This window comes from Peromyscus maniculatus, chromosome 6 (assembly GCF_049852395.1).
Source record: "Peromyscus maniculatus bairdii isolate BWxNUB_F1_BW_parent chromosome 6, HU_Pman_BW_mat_3.1, whole genome shotgun sequence".
Classification (NCBI taxonomy): Eukaryota; Metazoa; Chordata; class Mammalia; order Rodentia; family Cricetidae; genus Peromyscus; species Peromyscus maniculatus.
This window is the reverse complement of record NC_134857.1, coordinates 59720575-59744645: the sequence shown is the minus strand read 5'-3', so window position 1 is coordinate 59744645 and position 24071 is coordinate 59720575. Positions and strand designations below refer to the sequence as shown.

Genomic DNA, 24071 nt, shown 5'->3' with positions numbered 1-24071 from the left:
GTCCTCCTTCTACTCAATGGAGCCCTGTATTCTAAAATAATGTACTCCCTTGAAAAGAATGAGCAATAAACATTCGATTGATCCACCTCCGTCTTTTCAATGCACCTCTGTTGAAAAACAGGATTGCTAAGTTAACTGTTTTATTCAGTGATTTGGGCTTATGTCTTTAATCACTTAAATGAGAATTGTGGTCACGAAGGCAATTTAATGAAGTTTAAAAGATGTAAATAAATTACAAACAGCATTATACCCCAAGGCTTCATACAATGAATTTTTTTGTTAAACTATTTTTATTAACTTGTTGAGTTCAGGCCCTTTGAAATTGCTTCTGTGGTGTGTTTAAATATTTATTTTCAAAATGGTGTGTGTAAAATAATTCTCATCCCATCTCCTCCTAGTTAGTAATATTTACTTTTCAGTATTAAACTTTTTTTTTTTTTTCCTTTTGGCTAACCTTTTTTTGGCTTAGTTTCTAATGCTTAGGAATGCAGCAGTCACAGTTCCTAAGAGTACAGGACAGTTTTTTTTTTTTTTTTGGAAAGTCACTCAGTGGAATTCACAGTCTCAATCAGTGGAATTCACTGTCTCAATGACAGCTGAAACAAAATAAAGTAGGTCACCTTGGTAAACTGGAAATGTATTGAATATACCCATCCTGACAGCACGGTACTGCTGAGCACCTGCCCTGTGCCTTCATGATGACTGTGGCCTGGGAGAACACGTACTACTTACTGGTCCAGGAAAGGTCAGAATTCAAAACCTACCTCAAGCGGGGTTTCTGCTGAGTGCACATATCATTTTGTAAGTAAAACAAAACAAAACAAAACAAATCCTATTGAACCCCGAAAGTAAGGGGCCATCTGCATCTGACTTATCATAGTTATGCCAAATACAATAGTATTTCTTGGTGTCATTTCTAAACCTAGCACTGTTGGGAGAGATGGGGGACTAGTGCTGAAGTTTATCCGGTAATCCGAGTGTGTTATGTGGAAACCCACTGAGTGCTGGTGATACAGTGTAATAATGATTGTAGCTACTCGTGTTTGAGAACAGTTGTTACACTCTTCTTCCTTAATCAACTTTGTGTGGTTGAAACAAACACCCGAACAGGTTTGTTTTGGCTTAGCTGTAGAAGTCCATGATTAGGTCGGCCTGCTGCTTTTTAGGGCTCTGGTGGGCTTCCAGATGTGATACGGGAACAAATCTCCATCTTTTGGTCAGGAAGCAATGAGAGAGGGAGGAGCTGGGGTCCTAGGAGCCCCTTTTTGAGGGCTGGTGACCTTGGAGACCTCCCATTGGGCCCCCACGTCCTGCAAGTCTACCACCTCTCAATAGTGTTTTCTGGGGCAAGCCTGCAACAGGCCTGGAGGGACCATTCAACATCCAGTCTGTAGTTATAGCACGCCTCAGTGCCATGTTTTGCTTAGGTGATGTTGGTGCATGAGGAGGAATAGCAGAGATGTGTAGCACATGCATCATCCTTTGGTTGCTTTGTCATAGTTAGAGGTTAGAGAGCCGTAGCTAGTCAAAACATGCTCGTGTGTACATCCATCATCTTTTGTGGGTGAAAGTAAGAGTACTACTATGTTAATTGTGATGATTTCTCTAGTTTTGAGGGCAAAAGAAACCCTTGTTTCTGAGCTTACACGATAATTAATCATCACTGAACTGTATGAAGTGTTCCACTTGCTGCAGTCAGGTATTTCTGTTTTCTCCATCAATCTTTGGAAAGCTATGTTGAGTGCATGTGTTGGTGGGCTAGGGCTTGTGGAGGGGCAGGGTGGGATGCCCGCGGTGTTTTGACATTGAGGCGTTAATGCCGTCTACAAATGTGTTGGGCTGCCTTCATACCTGTCCTGGGATGCGTGTGGCCTCTTGGCGTCAGGTTGGTTTTGTCTATTAAATCATGGGCTTTTGTTTTTTGTTTTTGAGGCAGGGGTTCAGTGTGTAGCCCACGCTGGCCTATAGCTCGATGCTTCTGCTTCCCCTCGTGAGTGCTGGCATTACAGGGTTATGAGGATGTACCACGAGGTCCGGCTTCATTTCTGCTATTGAACTGCTTACTTGGGACAGTTGCATAACGGAGAAGTGCCGTGTAGCCATTTGTAAGTGGCATCTGGTGAAGCGATGGTGTGGTGTCACCGCTAGGACTGTGGTGTGATTCAGTGACAGTACAGAGCAGTATCTGTACAACAGAGGAAACAGAGGAGCTCCACTTGTCATTGTTGGACTTTTTTTTAAAAATTTTGAGATAGGGTCTTGTGTAGCCCAGGTCGATCTCAAAAGCACCACATAGCAGAGGGTAAGCTTGAAGTGCTAACATTTACAGGCATGCACTGCCGTCCTGGGATTTCTCCATGTTTCTAATAACCGCTTCTGTCCCTACTTCTGGCAGCTAGTAATCTGCTTTTTTTTTTTTCCTATAATTTTGTTGTTTCAAAACATTACGTAGATGAAATCATTCTGTGTGGGACTTTCTGGGACTGACTTCAGCTTTCTACCATTGTCACTAAATGATTTGGCCCCACGTTCCTAGTGCCAGTGGTATCTGGGATTGGCCAGATGGCTTTCAGTTGGGATGGGAAGAGGGAGTTGTATAATAATGTTCATGAAACCTGGACCTAAGGCCATGCCTTGGATGAGCAGTAGCTGCGATAATGTGAGCACGTGGGACAGCTATAGATTGCTGTAACTGTTTTCTTTTTGGTAGTGGTGCAAGAAGTGAAAGTAGCCTTAGTCATTATTGCTCTTTCATTCAAGACATCACTTGATGTACATCAATTGGACTTTAAAAAGATCAGAAGGAAGTCCTGTGGACCTCTGGTAGGCCTTTTCTACTCCAAGAACAGATAGCATCAAAACTTGTACATTTTCCCCCTTTACCTTCACACCTGTAATAAAACTTAATTTATAAATTAGATCCAGAGCGAGATTCACAATGATAACCCGTAATAAAACAGAGCAGTTATAGCAATATGCTATAATAAAATGGCCAGCATGGCTACTCCTGTGCTTTGGGACTGCTATTAAGTAAAAGAAGGTTTCTTGGAGTCAAATACACTGCCTCTTCACCAACATCTGCCTGAAATAAGAGTTGTTTGAACACAAACACTGAATTCTGCAGTTGATCTGGTAATTCGGATGGGTGCAGGCTATCGAACAGGTATAGCCAGCAAATGGTGACTCTGTGCGTAATTCTTTCTGGTAGACAGAATTGAGAAGCCCCAGCAATGAGCTATACATGCACCATTTATTCCCTGATAAGATGCATGGAGAATATGAATGGCCTTTGACAAAGAATTGGACACTCCTGACCTAGAAGAGGCCGAGTTGAGGCTGGAGCGTTCCCACAAAGTTTGATGCCAGCCTGTTGACAAGCCGAGACCAGGATTCCTGAGTGAAGATCCTCCCTCAAAAAAACCCCATAAAACAGAAGGAGGAGGAGGAGGAGGAGGAGGAGGAGGAGGAGGAGGAGGAGGAGGAGGAGGAGAATAATAATCAATTTCAGGAGGCTGGAGAGATGGATCAGCAGTTATGAGTATTTACTGCTCTTGCGGAGGGCCAGGGGTCAATTCCTAGCACCTACATTCACAGCCATCTGTAACTCCAGTTTCAGGGGATCCAGAGCCCTCTTTTGGCCACCGTGGGCACCAGACTTGGTTGCATATAGTGCACTTACAAGCAGGCAAAACACATATAAAAGATAAAATAAAAATCTTAAAAAGAAAAAAACAACTTAATTTCAGAAAACATCAGACAGATCCAAATTTGATGTAAAACAATTGGGCAGTACTTTCTGGAAGTGTTGAAGGTATGGAGATTGAAGAAACACACAAGTTGTCATAGATTGGAAGAGAGTGAAATGTTATGTCTAGCCAAATACAGTGTGGAATTATGGATTTTGGGCCACAAACACAAAAATGCTGTCAGGGTGAAATCTGAATATTTAAATTTTCTTATGCTTGTTTTAGATGTAACTCTAAGGCAGCGGTTCTCAGCCTTCTTAATATAGTTCATGTTGTGACCCTAAACCATAAAATTATTTCATTGCTACTTCATAACTTTAATTTTGCTGCTGTTATGAATCATAATGTAAATATCTGATATGCAGAATATTTGATATTTGACCCCCAAAGGAGTTATGACCCACAGGTTGAGAACCACTGCCCTAAGGGGGCCTCATTGTAGTGGACATGGGCTCCCTGAACTATTTTATAGAACTTTTTCTTTGGTTTAAGTTGGAGTGTGTGTGTGTGTGTGTGTGTGTGTGTGTGTGTGTGTGTGTGTGTGTGTGTGTCCCCGTCCGTGTCCATCCCTGTTCATCCATGGGTATACACGCGTATGCAGGAGTGTCTGTGTGGAGGTCATAGGTTAACTCCAGGAGTAGCCTGTCCTCCTCTCTCACCCTGTTTGAGGCAGGGTTTCGTCCTCATGCTTCTGGGTGTCCTCCTGTCTTCTCCTCCTCATCTCGCGGTAGAAGCTCTGGGATTATAATAAGCTTTTCTGACTTTACCTGGCTTCTGGCGATTTGAACTCACATCCTCACACTTGCCATCTTTCTAGCCCTTATAAAGCTTTTTTAGACTAAACTTTTCAAAACTGAAAGTTAAAGAAAGGATGTATAATGTTTGGTGCCCCTTTGCGACCCTGGAGAGGAACGACCGAGTTTCCAGTAATCTTGATCCTGATTGGTGATTTAATCTTAAATATCTTTCATCTGAATTTTTATTTTTCTATTTCTGTCTTTTAATTTGGTCCTTTGTGCATGTAGTGCAAACACTATGTCACTGAGCTGTATTCCCACCTCTATGTGTTTGTTGTTGTTGATTTTGTATTTTTGAAACAGGGTCTTAGTTGTTCAGGCTGGCTTTCAACTCAGTGTGTAGCTCAGGCAGATATTCAATTTATGGTCGTCCTGCCTCAGCCTCAGAGTACCTGGGATCCATATGCTAGTGCCACCAGGCATGACTAGTTAAATTTATTGTTGTTGGTTTTCAGATTGGTTTTATTATTATTATCTTTAATCTGTGTTTTGTTTGCATGTATGAATGTGTACCACGTGCATGACCGATGCTCATAGAGGCCAGAAGAGAGTGATCCCTTGGTACTGAAGTTACAGACACTTTTTAGTCATCTGAGTGCAAGATGTGAGCCGCCATGATGGGCTTAAGCATATATATTTAAAAAAATTTTTTTGCTTGATAGTTTTAATAGTTACATTTGAGAGAACATTGAGTTATGAACTAAATCTATTTAGCATGAGATTATTTTTTTTTTTTTTTTTTTTTTTTTTTGGTTTTTCGAGACAGAGTTTCTCTGTGTAGCTTTGCGCCTTTCCTGGAGCTCACTTGGTAGCCCAGGCTGGTCTCGAACTCACAGAGATCCGCCTGGCTCTGCCTCCCAAGTGCTGGGATTAAAGGCGTGCGCCACCAACGCCCGGCCGAGATTATTTTTATATAATTAATTATTTGAATTCTGCCAAGCAAAACACTTTTGAGGTGTTCCCCCCTCCTCCAAGCTACATAGGTTTGCAAATTTTGTTTCCAGGTACAGTCTCAGAATGGAGCTCAGATTGGCCTTGAATTTGTAATCCTCAGCTCAGCCTGCACAATGCAGGAATTACTGGCCTATATTACTACAGTAGTAGAAGTTAGTACTTACCTCTGTTAGTAGTATTGGGAATTGAATACAGGTCTTCTCCTTTTTATTTAATTTATTTTATTCTTTGGAGTCTACAGAGCTGAGGTGGGCCTTAAACTGATCATCTTGCTCCCACCTCCCAAGCTCTGAGATTCCAGGCACGCACCCCCACGCCTAGTTACTTTTTCTTTTAAACAGGTTCAAATTTATTAGGGAATGTGTATAAAGAGTATCCAAGTGATAACCCTAATTCCATTTTTTAGACACTGTATCGAGAAACCACTTGATCGTATTTATATATTTCCAAACAAGTAGAAATGAGCGTCAGAAACTAATTGGTTGAAAACTTGAAGTCCAGTATCATAAAATGCCAAGAGTTGAGGTAAGGGAGATCGGCAGCATTTCTGTTTCCATTTACTGGTATCTGATTCCCCACGGTATTTTTTTTGTGGAGCTGAAAGAAATTGATGGTCTAGCTTTGGAGACAAACATCTTATGCATGCTTATTCCTTGGACTAGGGATACCACAGACTTCTTTTAGACATAGCCAGTGTACTTTGAGAACCCAAAATTCCTTATTCCTAAATGTGAACCTCCAACCCTAATCTTCCTTGGAGACTTGAGTTGGGATGGGTGGGAATTCCTGTCCTGATTCCTTTTTCTCTGGTGTGGTTTAAATCTATAGCACAGTTTAGAAAACTGGCAGGCATCGTTGTCGAGCCATTTCACTTTAAAAGTCCTTGCTCTTGACTGTGAACGGGTATGGTGGTTTTCCTTTGTAATTATACATTTATATCTTTAATTTGGTCCATGGAATTGTTGTAGTGAGTTTCTTCCTATAACAGGGCAGTTTGGTACTGGACTTGTCAACACACTGCTTTATGGCTCCAGCCAGTTTCTTAGCCTTGGTAGGGCTCAGGCTTTGGGACTGCAGGGACTAAAAGTCTCCTAACACAGTGAGGCCCTGACATTGGCTTGCCACATGCATGCTTTGCCATCTAAGCTTGTTAGAATAACGGTAAGCTTGATATCCTTTGTAAGTGTTGTTCATTTAACAAACAACATTATACTTTCGTGCTTTATGAAAGCAGAAGATGGTAATTTCAGAATAAATTGTCAGCTTTCTCCCACCTTGCTAGTTGTGTTTTTGTCAGTGATTTTTAGAAGATGAATCGCTTTTAGCTTTGAATTATGCATACATGTATGTGCGTGGCATGTTGCACACGAGTAAGGGTAGAGTGTTGTCTCCCCCGAAGCTGGAATTACAGGCATTGTGAGTGCCTGACATGGGTGCTGGGGATTGATTGAGTTAGGCTGCTTCTCGAGAGCAGTAAGCTTTCTTTCTAGCCCTTTGTTAAAGGTTGAGGGGAAATTGACAGTGGGCAGAAATAATGATGGTACAAACTCCGTTTGTTGTGAAGATCAGATCAGTTAGTGTGTGGCAACAGCCTCTGGAGTGGTGGGTGGAGAACATATTTGTCCTTATTTCTGTTCTTCAGCGTTTGGCACTTACTACTCTGACCATACTTTTTCATAGATAACCTTTTATTATTATTTTATCTCATAGTTTATTCTCCTGAGCGATTTATGGCCTAAGTTGATTAGGTAGACTTGAGTATAGCATTGATTACATTAGAATTATATGTGTCTTCAGGTTATCCGACATTAAATGTATAAGGGCGGGTGGCTCAGTAGTGCCAGGTTGTGCTTAAGGATCACATGATGACTTAGCCCTCAAGTCACAGGTTCAAGGGTGTGCTGCCGACTGGGAAAGGGAAGGATTGAGAACCCTTTTGGCAAAGGTTTTGTTTTTCATCATCTGTATTCTCATGAATACCCCTGCCCCCCATCCATGGCCTCCCTACTAGAGAAACACTACCACTGAGCCATACTCCCAGCCCTGTCTTTATTTTGCAAGGGCTTGTGTAAGTTCTTGTTGCTGGCCAGAGCTTTGCCAGCTGATACTCTTGACTTGCAAAGGATGTCGGATATTTGAGCGTTTTAAAGCCTCTAATATGGAAGGGCAGGGAAGAAAGAGATTAAGATTAATGGATACTGTGAGCAGATAGTATTTGTCCAATTTACTTTGCATAAGAAATAGATGATTGTAGGACATTTATGCAGTGATTCTCTGGAGACTGCTTTGAAAGTCTTATTGGATTAAAGAGCTGCATTAATGCAGCTCAGTAACAGAATGTATTCAACTACTTGATTCTCTTAGGTATATGTTTATTTTCAGAATTTCAGTCTCTTGTTTAAAGAGAGGGATACATACACTGGTAGGTGAGCAACATCTGTAAATATTTACTTATAACCCAGTGATTTCTGTGATAATTGTGTTCTAAACATGTCATGTATTGTTTTAAAAATATAAAATACAGACTTTAGGGATGGAGGGATGGCTCAGTGAGTAAAATGTATAGGTATGAGGGTCTGAGTTAGGATCCCCAGCACCTACATAAAAACCAAACAAACCAAACCAAAAGGCCAGGCTTGCTGGCATGTGTTTGTCACCCCCGTGCTAGGGAGGCAGAGATAGGGAGGGCTCTGAAACTCATTGGCCAGCCATCCTAGTTCAGTTAATGACTCAAAAACATAAGGTGGAGAGTGGCCAAGGGATACACCTGAAGTCAAGTTTTGGCCTTCACACACATGAGCACATACTCATGAGAACATGTACATGTCCTGCACATGAACACACAGAAGAGAAAACACTGACTTACGGTATTTCTAAGGCAGTTCCGTTTGCTTCAGATTGATCCTGTTTTTAAAACATGCAAATCCCCCTCCTTCTCTCCTCACCTGGTCTCTATGTCTCCCTGTCTTTATCTCTGTCTTTTGCTATGGTTGAACCTGAGGTTTCACAAATGGTAGGCAGATGTTCTACTTTGTTCTATTGTCAGCCCTCTTTTTACCTTTATTTCGAGACAGTTTCATTACGCTGCCCATGCTGGCTCTTTCTCTAGCCCAGGCATCCCTTGAACTTGCCATCTGCCTGCCCCAGGTGCTGAAGTAGCTGGAATTTACAGGCCTGTGCTACCCAGCCTGGGCTACTTCCCCCTCCCTCCATCTCTCTCTCTCTCTCTCTCTCTCTCTCTCTCTCTCTCTCTCTCTCTCTGTGTTGATATTTCTTTTTGTGTAGTGTATCCTGCCATTAAAATTTTCCTGATACATAGATAAACTGCTCTTAGTGGTTTGTAGTGGGATTAATTTGCTATTAGAAGCTAATGGCTAAGAAAGGCTGCTGATAAAAATAGAGGACTTAGTCTTCACAAAATTTTCTTTGCCTAAACAAGGACCATGTTTCTGGCATATCCGAAGCCTCACCAGAACACACTCTTTGAAAACAGAATATGTAAAGAGGATAAATGGCCTCTACTCTTACCTAACATGTCTTGTCTTCAGCAGATTAACTCGAAGCTCACCAATTAGCCTTACTAGAGTAGTGCTTATTGGGCTGGGATTAGTGTTCATCCTTAAGGCTCAGTGCTGAGTACCTCTTAGGCAAAATTGGAGCTAATACATGCTTAAGGACTTGGTCTTGTTTTCCTTGAGAGTGATGGATGCAAGGAAGACATTATTACAGACTTATTTATTAATAGCCACTAAAATAAAAGTCAAAAAGGAGCAGTCATTTTTGACTCAGTGTCTACAGAAAATACTCTTCCATAGAAACAAATAGCAGCCAGGGCTGGGGAGATGGCTCAATAGTTCAGTGTAAAAGATAGATAAAAATTACCTAGAATACATTGATTAAGACTCACATCTTAATTTTTTTTAAATAATACAAACCAGTATATAACCTAAGACTTCTTTGGGACATATCAATATGTCTCTGATAATCCCCCCCTTCATACTACACTTAAATCAAACAACAATTTAAAGGGTCCTCAGTAGAAAAGGAACCAAAGCAAACATGTGAGCCTGGGTTCAGGTTCCCATCACTCATGTAAAAAGATGGGTGTGTGCTGGGCAGTGGTGGCACACGCCTTTAATCCCAGCACTTGGGAGGCAGAGCCAGGCGGATCTCTGTGAGTTCGAGGCCAGCCTGGACTACCAAGTGAGTTCCAGGAAAGGCGCAAAGCTACACAGAGAAACCCTGTCTCGAAAAACCAAAAAAAAAAAAAAAAAAAAAAAAAAAAAGATGGGTGTGGCTGAGATCCCAGAGCTGGGTAGGCAGAGGCAGAGCTATTGTTTTGGCTCAGTGGGCAGCTAGCCCAGGTGGCCAGCTTCAGTGAGAGACTCAGGAAATAAGGTTAAAAGAGGAAAACAGTGGAATGAATATTAAGTAATGTTTCTCATTAAAATTTGAAAAAATTAAATAAAAATGCCTAGAATACATTTTATTAGGACTCACATTTTTACCAAATTAACACATATGTTATAATATATAGTATAATATATAATCTATATTATATTTATATATGTAAAATTGAGGAAGTAACAAGACTATTTGGAGCATGGCAGTATGTTTCTGATTACCCCGAATTCATATTTACATGTAAATCAAGTCTACAGTTTAAAAGGTCCTCAATAGTAAAATGAACCTTGCAAGACTTCATTCTCTAAGAAACAACCAGAAAGTTGAATCTAGAAACAAAACCTAAATTTTCTAATTTAGTTGTGTCCTTAAACTATTCTTTGTAGCAGTCAAGATATAAAAGTAGTTCTACAATTCTGAAAAAATAGAAGTGTCACAGGAGCCCAGAACTCCCACTTGACTAAATGCTCGTGGAACTACCCATGCAGGACAGCTTCAGAAAATCTGCGCCACGGTGACTCCACTTACAGGGAGGCAGCTTCTTACCGAGGAAAACCTTTTGGGGCCACATGTTCGTGTCTGTGTGTACGTCTCTGTAGGGGGAGGTCCATGTGGAGGCCAAAGGTTGGCATCGGCTGTCTTCCTCTGTCTTAACTCTTCCACTTTTTACTCTTATTAGAAAAAAGAAATTCACCATTCAAAACAGATCTGAAATCCCCAATCTAGTTTGGACTCCCGAGGAAAGGAAATAAATACCAAAGGTAGATTAAGTGAATTTCTCCACGTCTTTGGGGCAAAGCCATCAAGTGTTGGAAAATTAATCAATCCCTTTGATGGAGGTGAGCAAGCTATGGCTAACCCTGGAGCAGGTGTTTGTGTGCAGTGTTCTTAGGGCTCTGAAGCTCTTTTTCCACATCTGTGGCTGCTCTCACCCTGCAGAGACTGAGCTGAGCTGTTGACAGGCCAGGCTTGCCTCTTAGATGTCCCAGGATAACATGCAAATGCCCGGGGGAATTGTGGTGGCGGTGTGTGTGTGTGTGTGTGTGTGTGTGTGTGTGTGTGTGTGTGTGTGTGTGTTACTCCTGAGCACCGTTTCCACTCCTGCCCCCAAAGTGGAACATAACTTTATGTCATTGATGAGGTGAGGAGTGGGCACGTCACAGTTGAGGGGAGCTGACTCCGTTGACCATCAGGAACAAACCTTTTCTTTGTCTTCCTTTCTGATTATGGCTCCATATTGTAAATTCGTTTTTGGTGCATTTTGCTTCGTTCCATTCCTTATTTATCTCAAGGCAATTTAATTTGATAGAAGATTTTTGTTTTTTCATTTCACCGAAAACAAATTTGTTACCTTAGAAATAAACACTTTGCTTGTTGGCCGATTAAAGTGATATATCCAGTAATAGGAAATAAAATTCCGTGCATTCGTTAGCTTTGTTTTCTTCTCTAGTGCCTTCAAAGAGAAATAAGTAATTTTAGTCCTTCCTATTGCCAATAATAACAGTAAAAACTCATGAAACATTTAAGTTGAGGATGCAGAAGTTACCTGTTTAAAGGGAGGAAATTCTTAGCAAGATCAGTGTTGGCTTGCCGAAAATGTCATTCCCCTCATACTCTGCATATATTCATAGAAAGTACCCTGCTAACTGCTCTAATGCTTAGAGTTTTCTGATGCTTTGCCTTCTGGCTAGCACAGGCCAGGAAAGTCTCATCGTGTTTGACTGAGAACTTCTGGTGTGTCGGTGTGCAGTGGGTGTCTTTATAGGCTTGTTAGTCTAGGCGGTAGAATTCGGGGTACCCGTGCCAACGGTTCAGCAGATGAGGGGCAAATGTGAACGTCGGGGACAGCAGGATCTTGCAGTACTTCTGACGTGCCCTTTCTGGACTGAGTGAGTAGGTTCAACTGGAAGCCACTTGGAAGTGGAAACAGATCTACACGAGTTTCAGTGAAAACACAGATCTGGGAGGAAGAGGGCCCAGCAGTGGCTCAGGTTGTACCTCAGAATTAATGATTTTATGTTTTTCTCTTATTTTGTGATTTTGCATGAGCAGCTATGATGTGGGGAAAGGACAGGTACTTGCATTTTGTACAAGGAAGGCAGTGCTGTTTTAAGAGACTGGTTGAGGCCGGGGAGGAGGGCGGTGAGCAGGGAAGGTCACTGGGAGCTTGAAGTGTGCGTGGATGTGGATTAGCACAGTCTCACTTTGGTTTTGTGTTGCTGTCTTGCTGCATCCAGTTGTGTCTCGTGAGCTTCAGAGGAGAGCTCTAGCTGATGCAGGGTTCGGGGATTTAATCCATCTCCTCGGGTTATAAGCTTGAAATCTGAGCTGAGGAGCTATAAGAAGTGAATGGGGGGTATGACATAATTTCACTGTTATTTAGAAAAAGCAGAAACAAAGCCCTTTTGTCTTCTTCCTCAGTTATTTTTTTCTTCCCAAATACGGCCAAGGAAGGACCAAAGCTTTAATAACTCTTTGAAGTATCTCTTGGTCTATGTTGCAAATACACCGTGGGGAAGAGGGGATCGATTTCCAAACTTGCACCGTTACTGTTTTTATTATTATTGTTGTGAGTTTTTTTTCCTCTCTCTTTTTTGATATGGAGTTAGGTAGCCTAGATTGGCTGGAATTCTTCATCCTCCTGCCTCAGTTTTCTGAATGCTGTGAGTACAGGTGTGTACCACCACTCAGATCCACCAGTGCCTTTATGAACAAAACTGCAAAAGCTTCTTAATGATATCAGGCATCCACCCATCCACCCATCCACCCATCCACCCATCCACCCACCCACCCACCCACCCACCCACCCACCCACCCACCCATCCATCCATCCATCCATCCATCCATCCATCCATCCATCCATCCATCCATCCATCCATCCATCCATCCATCTATCCATCCAGTATATCTATTTATCTACCTGTCTATCTAATCAATAGCCAATGTGGTTATTTCCAGGTCATATACTTTTACTCATAGGGAGGAAACATTTTCATCTAGGTTATTTGCTGCTTTCTGGTCTTTCTTGAACTTACCTCAGTTTTCAAGAAATTTAAAAATAAGTAAATGGTTTCCTGAATTAGGCTTTCCTTATTTAAAAAAAAAAATAACCAAATACACAATAATGGGTTGTCTAAGTCTATCACATAAACCAGGCTCCATAAATCTGGCACACACCGGGTGCTCTCTCTGCTCAAGATCAATACTGTGTTGTATCCAAGAACTCCCTAATTTTTGTTTAGCCTGTGTTCAGGTATTGTATAGCTACTTAATTATAACGATTGTATGCATATTGTCAAAACCTTGAAATCGAACTCAGAGATAAGGATTTGCTTTCTATTAAATTGTTTACATTTCTCTGTGTCTACACAGAACTCCCCTGAGTTTATGCTCTGTTTTTGTTGCATTGCGCTGCGGGAGCCAGTCTTCATGCGCTGTGAGAGCGAGTCTTTATGTGCCGTGGGGTCTATACAGCTTTACTTCTCGGCAGCCACAGAGATCTCTTTTAAATAATGAGCATTGTAATTTGCACAGCCATGCCAATGAATTATATCAGTGGAAGTCAAGACTAGAGACCGTTCTGGTGGGATTTGGAGGTTAGAAGTGACGTGACTTAGTTGAGAGAATGGGCTTTGTGGTGGCTGGGGAGGAGAAGCACTGATAGAGACTGGCGGCCTCGTGGTCCAGCGATGGCGAGTCCACCCCACAGCTAACACCAGGGGGGAACTTGCTGTGGTGTTCAGTGTTCGAAGTGCCAGAGCCAGCATTCGTAAACAGTTCTTCCAGCGTTCACCTTCTCTTCAGGCCCTTGCACTTTCCTTGGGATGGACCATCCTCAGTCCTGATGGTTTTGCCTGCTACCGCAGTTAGTTCTGAAGGCATAGCTGATGTAGTCTCTGGACAGCGCTGAAAACCGATCCAGCTTAAGCACCACCGCAGGCACAGGGATAGCATTTTGTTAAAGGATGGGAATAAATATTAAACATTGAATGAGTTCTAGGAAGTTGAGAGAAACAATACAGAATGGCATCCAGAGAGAGGAAACCCCCTAGCTTTTGCAGTGAGTGAGGTGTGAAACTGACTGTCACGCTTACTAAACTGGGTGGAAGTTCTTAGGAGAGATGAGGAGGTCTCAGCCTTGTCACTCAGAATTTTGCCCCTTACTTTCCTGCTCCTCTGTCGTCGCCATTACTCTTCTTATTTTTGTGGCACCTGGGATTGAACCGGGGATCTCACAGACTAGGCAAATCCTCCGCCTCTGCAACCCAGTCAGCCCTTAAACTTGGACTCCGCCTGTCCCAGATAGCTGGGATTACAGGCCTGTGCCAGGCAATTTATCTTACAGTTTTTATAATACATGGGATACTTTGAATATGTTAAAAAAAAAAGGTCTAATCCTTTTATTGTCTGCTTCAGAAGGTTATCAGAAGTTCTCCAAGTTTTCTTTTTAACTTAACGGATAAACAAATATTCCTCTGCAATGACAGTGAAACGCCTGATCAAGAATAGGAACCTACACGCATCCTCCTCCTTCCCCTCTAACTATACGTTTAGGTAAGACTCTAGGTTCTTTTTTGCTTTTCTGAGTTGATTAGATGAGTGTAGTTGCACCAAGAAGAATGCTGTTTGGACCAGCTTGGATGTTGTGTTAGAGACAAAAATTCCAAAGCAGTGTTTCTCATTGTCAGATGAGCCCATTCATGTGGCTGGAAATTACTAAGAGTCATACTTGTGGCTGAAAACAGTGGGCCCGAATTGCCCTCTGGGTAAGCTGCTGCTAGGCTTGCTTTGACTTTTCTGAAGGGCTGACTAAAGTTGGCCAGAGAAGGTTAGTTCATCGTCCGTTCTCCACGCTAATGCTGACACTCGCAGGTCTCCGTCACCAACCAACCTCAGCACTTTCCAAGCTCCGCTAGTGCCCGAGTGCAGCTCTGTCTCCTCACTCTGATTTGCTCCTGTTTATGTCATTTATTTTGAGACAGGGTCTCACTGTGCCGCTTTAGTTGTCCCGGAACTCGCTCTGTAGACCAGGCTGGCCTCGAACTCACAGAGATCCACCTGCCTCTGCCTCCCAAGTGCTGGAATCGAAGGTGTGCACCACCACGCCTGTCTCATATGCTCCTTTTTAAAGGGTTAGCATTCGCTTCTGCAGGAAGCGCCCTGGTCGTTTGGTGTGTGTGTGTGTGGGGGGGGGGTGTTGAATTTCATTTATGGGATTATCTGATTTTACTGTTTTGTGTTTCTGGGTATGCATGTATGTGTAGGTGAATTCACCCGCATGCATGTAGAGGCTAACGGTCTATGTCATGTGTATTCCTTTATTCACTCTCTACTGAACTTTTTGAGAGAGTCTCTTTGTGAAGGAGCTCCCTGTTTTGGGTAGTCTGCCTGCCGGGTTATAGACCGTGCCGCCGTGCCCAGCTCTTTTTATGTGGGGTCTGAACTCATGTCTTCATGTTACCAGTTGGACTTTGAGCTGGTTATTTCCAGATTTCTTGGCATCTTGCTCAAGAATGAAATGAGCACACACAGATTGCAAAGTTGCAAGGGAACTTTATTCAGTTCAGAATATATTGTCAGAGTAACAGCAGCCACATGAATGAAAGTATTCAAGGATCTTGAGTTTTATTTGGCAGGGTTTCCTTTTATAGTGTGTGTGTGGGGCGGGGCATGGTTGTGAAGGGGTGTAGCCTGATGGTTCTCTGTTGTCACTGGCAGGCTTAAATTGCATAAGCCATTGTTTACTACTTCCCATGGTGCATCTGATTTTAATCATATACATTCCCAATTATGCACAGGCATGAGATGGTAAATAGTGGCTCTCCCTAAATGTTCACTCAGCGGACAAGGTTTGCTTTACTCTGCACTGAAAACCAGTCTAGGCTGGACCAGTCCCCTATATATATTTTATAAAGAAACTGTCCACGGAAAGGGAGTTTTTGATGGTTGTTAAAAGGAGGAGGAACTCATTATTACTTGGAGTCGGGTGTAGATAGAATACAGCCTTCGATGCAGGTAGGCGTCCTCGGTTGCCCACAGTGTGTTAGGTGCGGCGTTAGAAGAGGGGTGTGTACAGTGTAAGCAGGTGTGGGTCTCAGGTGGTCAGATGCACTTTTGTGCGTTTAGCCCAGGCCGAGTGGGGTCCAGGCTGCTGCTGTGCTGTTCACTGTGCTCGCCTGCTTCGCTCACGCTTTCACAGCAGGCGACTTACCTGCTCGCTGGACCATCTCCCATTTAGGGGATTCTTACGTTTTAGTTTTATACCTCCTTACTTTGCGTTTATCTCCTGGTTAGTGGTTTGTAATTATTAGATGCACACACTTTAAAAAATTCTTTTTAATTTCCTATCTCCCACACCTTCCACTAAAAGTTAGTGTGGTGACCCACAGAAATCTCTCCCTGGTCCCCCTAGTCCCTCAAACTGTCCTATTTCCAACCTACTCCTGGCTCTGTGCCTCTCCTCCCTGGCACTTACAAGTCCAGCTCCAGGCTGCTGCCCATCTGGGCTTCCTCAGGCTTGTTGCCCTGAGACCAGTTAATTCCCTTGGATTTTGAGGCCGTTAGAGCGAAGAAGTTTTTAGAATCCGAGGCCTGGAATTCAACTCCTTGTAACTCCAGGTGGAAAACTTGCTCCCTCCCAGGTGTTTCCTCCAGGTGAATGTGGTGTCCTCTTAGATGGGGTTGAGTGTCCTGGGGCCCTGCTGGCTTAGCTGTGGGGGATATGCTCAGGCCAATGTGCAGAGCCAGACAGCTGGTATTGCTTCACACCACACCCAAGAGGCCACCGGGGGCCTAGACTAGAGGCCCAAAGGCCAGGAACATTGCTCCTCTTTCCGCCCCAGACACTGTGGGGCAAGACGCCACCGAGTTGATCTTGTCTACTAAGACAGCACGAGGTGACAAGGACCAACACGACACAGTAGAAGCTAAAAGGACTCTGGGAAGGTAACACCTCGGGTGGCCCTCCCTGTTCCTGCTCAGAGGTGAGAAGGCAGTCAGCAGGCAAGACTGGGTTCATCCCCCACTTCTCAGGCAGTGAGGGGTCTACCTGTAGTCACGTCACTGCTCACCATCCCTCCCTTTGATGAGGGTCCAGAGACTTCAAGCCTGGTCGGAGAGTCAGGTTATTTTCTTTGGTGGTGGTGGTGGTGGTGGGTGATGTCAGACATCCAGTTGCATAACTGAGTTGCTTCTTGGTGCTGGGGTCCTGGTGACTTTGAGCACACTGAAAGTGTACTATGTTGCTCACGGGCCTATGCTCACTCATGATGATAATGTCACTGATCTGGGCATCCTTGCAGCGGGGGCACATGTTCCTTGGTGCTTCCCAAAGTGATGGTGTTTGCATATGCCATGGAAATGGTCCCTGCCCATGGCAGTGATCCTCGGCATCTCCATCTTGGTTACTCTACCAGGTAGAATCCACCCTTGGATGGCATTTCTTAACAATATAGTGGCCTTTCTGGCCTCCTTAAGCTCGAACAGATGTTCTTGGCTCATTTAGGGAGCCTCTTATCAGTTTCTCATAGCAGGACCTCCTTGCTATGAAGGAAGATGTTGGCCTGCTCTTTGTAGCATGTTTGGACTGGATGTAACCTTCTTCCTGGCTGCTCCTTTAAACAGCAAAATTTCATGAGGGGGAAACTATGTTATTAATTACTGTGTTTCCATGACTTGCTATAACACCGTAGCAGTACACAAACATTTAAATGCATGTGGTGTGTGCTAGAGATTGGTAATAAGCACTACTGATAGTGTTCAGCCCAGTTTGCTGCAATAAAGAATTGAACTCTTAGGAGATCCAACTAGGGCTTGGTGCATGCTGGGTAAGTGCTCTGCCACTGGGTTACATCTGCAGCCCTGCTACTGATGACATGGGTGTGGTATTCATGGTTGTGATTCTTTTCAAAGTGAGTCAAAATTGATTCTTAGAGTTGCTTATTTGGTAATAGTGGTTCAGATTTTACGTAGTTATGACTTGTTTAAGTCACAGCCGCAGTTCCAAAGTCACATTTGAACTCTGGTGATGGTATTAGGAATTACGATACCCCCGACCAGACCTTGTCTTGTGGCTTATATTTAGGTATGCTGGCATTTGCTTTTATTTGATTGTGACACCTACCTTATAACCTCCCCTCAGCTACGACATCCGAGTTGGGAGATACTAGGTTGTGTATTCACTCTCCTATAAGATCTTGGGAGAAAAGTGAATTGAGATTAATAATGCCTTGATTTCCTTTTGTCCCAGCTCTGCTGTAATAGTTCATTTGGACTCTAATTCTAACCAGGAAGAGCTGCCTGAAGGAGAGACTGGTGGGCTATCCCGGACTCTGACCGTGACAACTTTCATTGGGTCTTAGTTTTCTCAACTGCAAAAGGAGTTGTATCACCTTTTCAGGTGGTCATGAAGCTAACTTGAGCATATGTATGAGAAAGTATTTTGCAAGGGGAAAAGTCTCCATGAGTGTAGTAAGGTCTTACCATCACTGACACAGTGAGAGCATTACCAGTGCCTGTAGGGATTGTGAGATTCTCAGAGCAGTGTGCTGAGGGTTTCAGTATTAGCTGGTAGCATTTGGCATGTACAAAGCAGTAAAACTGTGTCTTAAAATTCTTTATTTGGTCGTTTGGGTTAATACTTACCTGGATTAGTTTTAGCATAGATGTCCTGTTGAGTATTATAAAGAGCTTTAGTGTTTTCAGACTTGAAAAAAACCGTCGTGTAAAAACATCTACACTAATATATCTCAAGTAGTTTGGATCATTTTGTCAAGAAGCTGACTCTAAAGTTTTCCACATTCAGGAGTCACTGAATCTTTTCATATGTGGAGCATGTATTTCATTGTGTGTTCTTTGTAATACATATTTTCTAGAATACAATATTTGTAATTGTGTAATGTGGAAGGATATAGTTTTCATCTGATTGTTGAGATCTGTCAGGTTTCTATATTTAAATTTGAATGTTGTTCTTAGCCTCAGAGCTAGAAAGTTTCAGCAAAGCTGGGTATGGTGACTCCTGCCATTGATCCTAGGAGAGGCAGGTAAATCTCTGGGAGTTCGAGGCCAGCCTGTCTACATTGTGAGTTCCAGGACAGCCAGCACCACAAAGAGAAATCCACTGTCTCAAAAAAAATCAAACAACAACAACAACAACAACAACAAAACAAAAAACAAAAACAAAAACAAAACAGCAACCAACCAAACAAAAAAAGTCAGCAATATAACATGGGATAGGCTCCTTTGTGTGCATGTCTGTGTGTTGTGTGCATGCACTGACTAGAACTCAAGACCTCACATGCTCTAGGCAAATGCTTCAGCACTCAATCACAGCCCCATACCTTGGCCCTGAAGAATTTGAAGAGGATCTGGAATTGCTTTCATACTGTCTGTTCGCCATTGAGAGGTCCAGCACTGCATAGATCTGTATATTAGGTGTCAGGTCGTCTTAAAGTTACCTTTAAGATATAGTTCTTTTGAAAATGTCTGTTGGTTCTGTCAGGTCAATCCTAGTGTAACAGTGCATACTGCTCTGTTTTGTCTGATCCTTCTGTGTTTGGTAGTACATAATTCAGGAGACGCAGTCAAGGAAAGATGTAGAAAAGTGATTGACATTAAGCTTTTGTTGTGTGCCAGGAAATTGGTTTTATGTTTCCGCACAATTGATCTTATTTAGTTCTTACTTCATTCCAGGAACACAGGCGTTACCATTTTCAGATGACCAGTTTCATAAGGACACGTACTGGCTGATTTCAGTGTTCTTTTGCTCTACTGTAAAACTGGGGATAGGTTTATTTGTTGTTATGAGGACTTTTACAAAATGAAGTTTTAGTTCTTGTTTTGATAATGTCTCCTTTATTGAAGGCTGGTCTTGAACTCCTTTAGTTAAGATTGACTTTGAACTTCTGATCCTCCTGGTCCCTTGAGTGCAACGGATGGGGGGTGTATGCCTGGGTTTGAACCCAGGGCTTCATGAATGCTAGACAAGCATTGTACCAGCTGTCTTAGTTTCTGTTGTGTGATAAAACGTGTGTGTGTGTGTGTGTGTGTGTGTGTGTGTGTGTGTGTGTGTGTGTGTGTTGGTTTTTGTTCTTGTTTTTTCCTTGGGCTGGATTGTTGATCACCTTTTTGGTTATTCTGTGTGTGTGGTAGAGAACCAGTTTTTTCTGTAAGTAAGCTAGCCAGGGGCCTGGGATTATGGGGAACACAGACTTGGCAGGCTTCTTATTTCCATTCCTTGTGAAGTTTCAGTGTGGACTACGTTAACACTTTCTCTGTGTAGGGGACTTAGCTGGGGTTCTTGGCTTCCAATGCCAGACTAAAAATGCCTCAGAAAAGCCTCTCTCCTCCAGGGAGCCAGCTTTCTGGTTGGATGTCACAGCAGGAAACTGGTTTGCACGGGAGAGTAAAACATTCCTGGCATTTCTGACCTTTGCCCTAAGGACCGTGGTGACTTCACTTGTGAGTGACTATGTTGTCTGGCAGCACTGTTCTTTCAGAGATGTGGGTTAGAATTTGACCAGGATTGAGAAACATTTACTCAGATATCCTGAGTTGCTGCAGAAGATTGCGTCTCACAGAGGAGCCCTATTCAGATCCTCTCAAGTTATGTGACGTGAGTAACACTGTGGTTTTAGTTGCTTCCTCTCTTTAGAGACAGAGTACTGCTGTGTAACTCAGGCTGTCTGGAACTCACTGCTAGCCTAGGTTGCTCTTGCCGGTCCCACCTCTTGCTTCCACATTCTGAGTGCTGGGATTACAGGCATGTGTCACCATGCCTGGCTCCAACATCCCTTTAGGATGGTACCTCACAGTCGCAAGGACAAAAGGAAAGACAGATTTAACTTGATATGTTTTGGAATGTGAGATTTTTAAGGAGTTCCAGATGCTTCTGAAATCCTAAAATAACCCATTCTGCTGTTTGGTTGTGATGGGTGTGTGTGTTTAAATATGTTGCTGAGTCCTAGACTTGCAGAATATTTGTGCTTGTCTGTGGTAAAAAGCCCTGTTTGTTGCTCTGGTTCTTCTGGTATGTAGACAGCACCTTCATTACTTCAAGAGAGACAGTCACAACACCTCAGAATGGAGACCTTTGAAAGGTGTAGTGAGTTCTGGGCTTTTTTCTGTGATATTTCTCATGTAACCTACCTCCCCCCCCCCATTTAAATTATAACTTCTCTTTTCAAACCGTTCTTTGTTCTTTATTTCCCACACTCCTTATTTTCTTCTATTTTTGTAGATGCTGGGTCAGAAAGGAAGGTTAAATACACAGTCTGCTGCGTGGTGGGTGCTTGTTCTCTTCTGGTAATTGACAGTTAACTTGCATTCTGAGTGCACATGGTCATGATTTCTGTCCCTGGAATGTTTTCAGGGTTTTAGAAATGCTAATCACTTGTACCTCCACTATGTATTTTTAAAATTAATGTTTTAAGTAGGATTTTTTTTGGTATGGTTCACACACATAAAAAATCTCCAACAGTGCGTGGTGGGAGTTTTCCTCTGTCTTCTGAAGCACCTGCTCAATTTCCACTCCCCTTACGTTGATGGCACCTCAGGTGTCTGTTTATTCTTTCAGAGATTTCCTCACCAGCCAGATGACATCTACAGATTACTCGAAATGTACCTTCTGATTTAGCAGAACACGTACACGTAGTTTGAGGATCTTTTAGATGAGTGCATGAAGAGTTTTAGAGAAAGCATATTCTAGATTTTTCACAGTGCTACAGTGAGAGCACTCATGTACATACCTGGTCTGTTTCTGCAGGCCACAGGGCCCTTCTAGTTTTTGGTATTTACAGCACTACCATTGAATTAGGACATTTCTTTTTTAAAAAATTATTTTAAATATAGCATTTCACATAATTGGTTGCAGTTTGTGGATGCAATTTACATATGGTATGAGTGTGTGTGTGTGCGTGTGTGTGTGTGTGTGTGTGTATGTGTTTGTGTTTCCTGGGGTTGAACCCAGTACCTCATACGTGCTGTACAAATACTTCGCATCTGGGCCATATCACCAGCCTCTTCCTAGTTTAAAAGTCTGTGTATGTATTTAACATGTGGGTGTGTTTGTTTGGTTTTGGAAGAGGGTTTGATGTAGGCCAGACTAGCCTTGAACTCACTCTGTAGCTGGGAATGACTTTGAATTTCTGATCCTCCTTCCTCTCCACCAAAGTGATATGACTGTACAAGCATGTACTGGTATATGTGACACTGGGGATTGAACCCACGGCTTCCTACTTGCAAGGCAAGCGTTATAAAGCTGAGCTACATCCACGGTTCTATGTGTTCTAGCATCTAAGTGACCATATGGTCACTGTCACACTGGAAGACATTCTCATTGTCTTGAAAAATCTCCTGTGTAGGGTTTTTTTTTTTTTTTTTTTAAACTTAATCTTACCAAGCCCTGACTGGCAACCATTGATCTGATTTCTGTCCCTATAGTTCTGCCTTTTAAAAAGTGTTGTATTTATCAGGCTGAGGAGATGGGTAGGTCAGTAAAGTGTCCGCTGCACAAGCGTAAGGACCCGAGTTTGATCCCCAGGGGCCATGTGAAAAGCCAGCCTAGTGCCATGTGTGTGTGGTTCATGGACAGAAGGATCCCTGGAGCTCCTTGGCCAGCCAGCCAGTGAGCTCTAGCTTCAGCAGGATTCCCTGCCTCAGAAAGTAAGATAGAGAACACCTACTGACTGCTAATAGTCGTTTTTCAGTATATTCATAGAAACACGCAACCATCCCCAAGGCCAATTTAAGAACATATTTCATTGCTGTGGAAGGAAACCAGGCACCAGTATTCCTGTCTATAGATTTTCCCATTTCTGGACTTTTCATATGAATGGAATGATTTACCACATTGCTTTGTGAAATAACCAGCATGTGTTCATGATACATTGACTGTTAGAGTACACATCAACAGCTCATTCCTTTTAAAGGCCAGATAATATTCTAGTATATGAGTATACTATATTTTGTTTATCCACATATTGGTTGATGGACGTTTGGGTTGTTCCTGCCTTTTGGCTCATAGGAATAGTGCTGCTATAAACATTCATGCCTGAATTTGCATTTCCTTAATGATTACTGATTAGTTGGGCTGCGGGAGCATATAAAAGGTGTGCTTAGCATATATGACACTCCAGTTTTGATCCTCTGCGCCAGAAAAATGGGGTGATTAATGATCGATGGTGAGAACCTCCTTGTGGACTTATGTATCCATATTGCATTGGTGAATGCCATTTCAACTGTTTTAGCCTCTGAATTTCTTATTTTGGAATACACTCTGGCTTACAGAGAAAAGTTGCTGAGGTGATGCAGATCGGTGCCGAGGTCTATGCCCGTTACATAGTTTTTCTCCTGTTAATACTTTAGAACACACATATCAGAAGAAAGAGATTAATATTGGGCTGATAAATACTTCATTTGGCATTTAACAGTTCTTCCGGGAAAAGTTTGGGAGCTGGTCACTGTCCTTTGGGAGTGTGGCTGCTGCTAGGTTGCCTGTGCTCTAGAGGATAGCCCACACCCGTGTGCGTGAGGGAGCACTAATTGGACTCAAGGGGCTATAGTCACCGCAGAAAAGAAGACACGAGGTTCAGAGGGTGATGGGTAGGGGACACTGGGGGAGTTGGAGGGAGTTAATAGCGGATGTTTCTGATAAAAAACATATGGTATATATGTATGGGTTTTTAACAAATAGATAAACTATTACCTCAAAAAATTTTGGGAGTTGGGTATGCCTATAACCTTTGCACAGAGGCAGGGGGGTTGTTAGTTCCAAGCCAAACTGAAATACACAGTGATACTACATGGGAAAAAAATGAAAACCAAAAATGTTGAGTGGTTTTCTTGATTTTTGAGTTCTTTTTTGCTGTGGATATTGCTCTATATAAATAAAACACTGATGGCCAGTGACCAGGCAGGAAGTATAGGCGGGACAAAGAGAGAGGAGAATTGGGGAAACAGGAAAAAGGGGGGAGAGACACTGCAGCCACCGCCAGGACAAGCAGCATGTAAAGACGCCGGTAAGCCACCAGCCACGTGGCAAGGTATAGATTTATAGAAATGGGTTAATTTAAGATATAAGAACAGTTAGCAAGAAGCCTGCCACGGCCATACAGTTTATAAGTAATATAAGCGTCTGAGTGATTATTTTATACGTGGATTGTGGGACTGCGGG

The 24071-nt window shown here is 42.7% G+C and overlaps 1 protein-coding gene across 4 annotated transcripts in view; it reads left to right on the top strand.

Annotated features, from left to right (window-relative positions):
• Positions 1–24071, top strand: part of Rapgef2 (Rap guanine nucleotide exchange factor 2) — a 240177-nt gene that overhangs the window by 3117 nt on the left and 212989 nt on the right. The window contains exon 1 of one of the 4 annotated variants that reach the window (XM_076574272.1): positions 20493–20513. The exons of the other annotated variants lie outside the window; for them this stretch is intronic. The gene's annotated coding sequence lies outside the window, so the exon portion shown is untranslated. Of the gene's footprint in view, positions 1–20492; positions 20514–24071 lie in introns of those variants that run through there. 4 annotated transcript variants of the gene reach the window in all.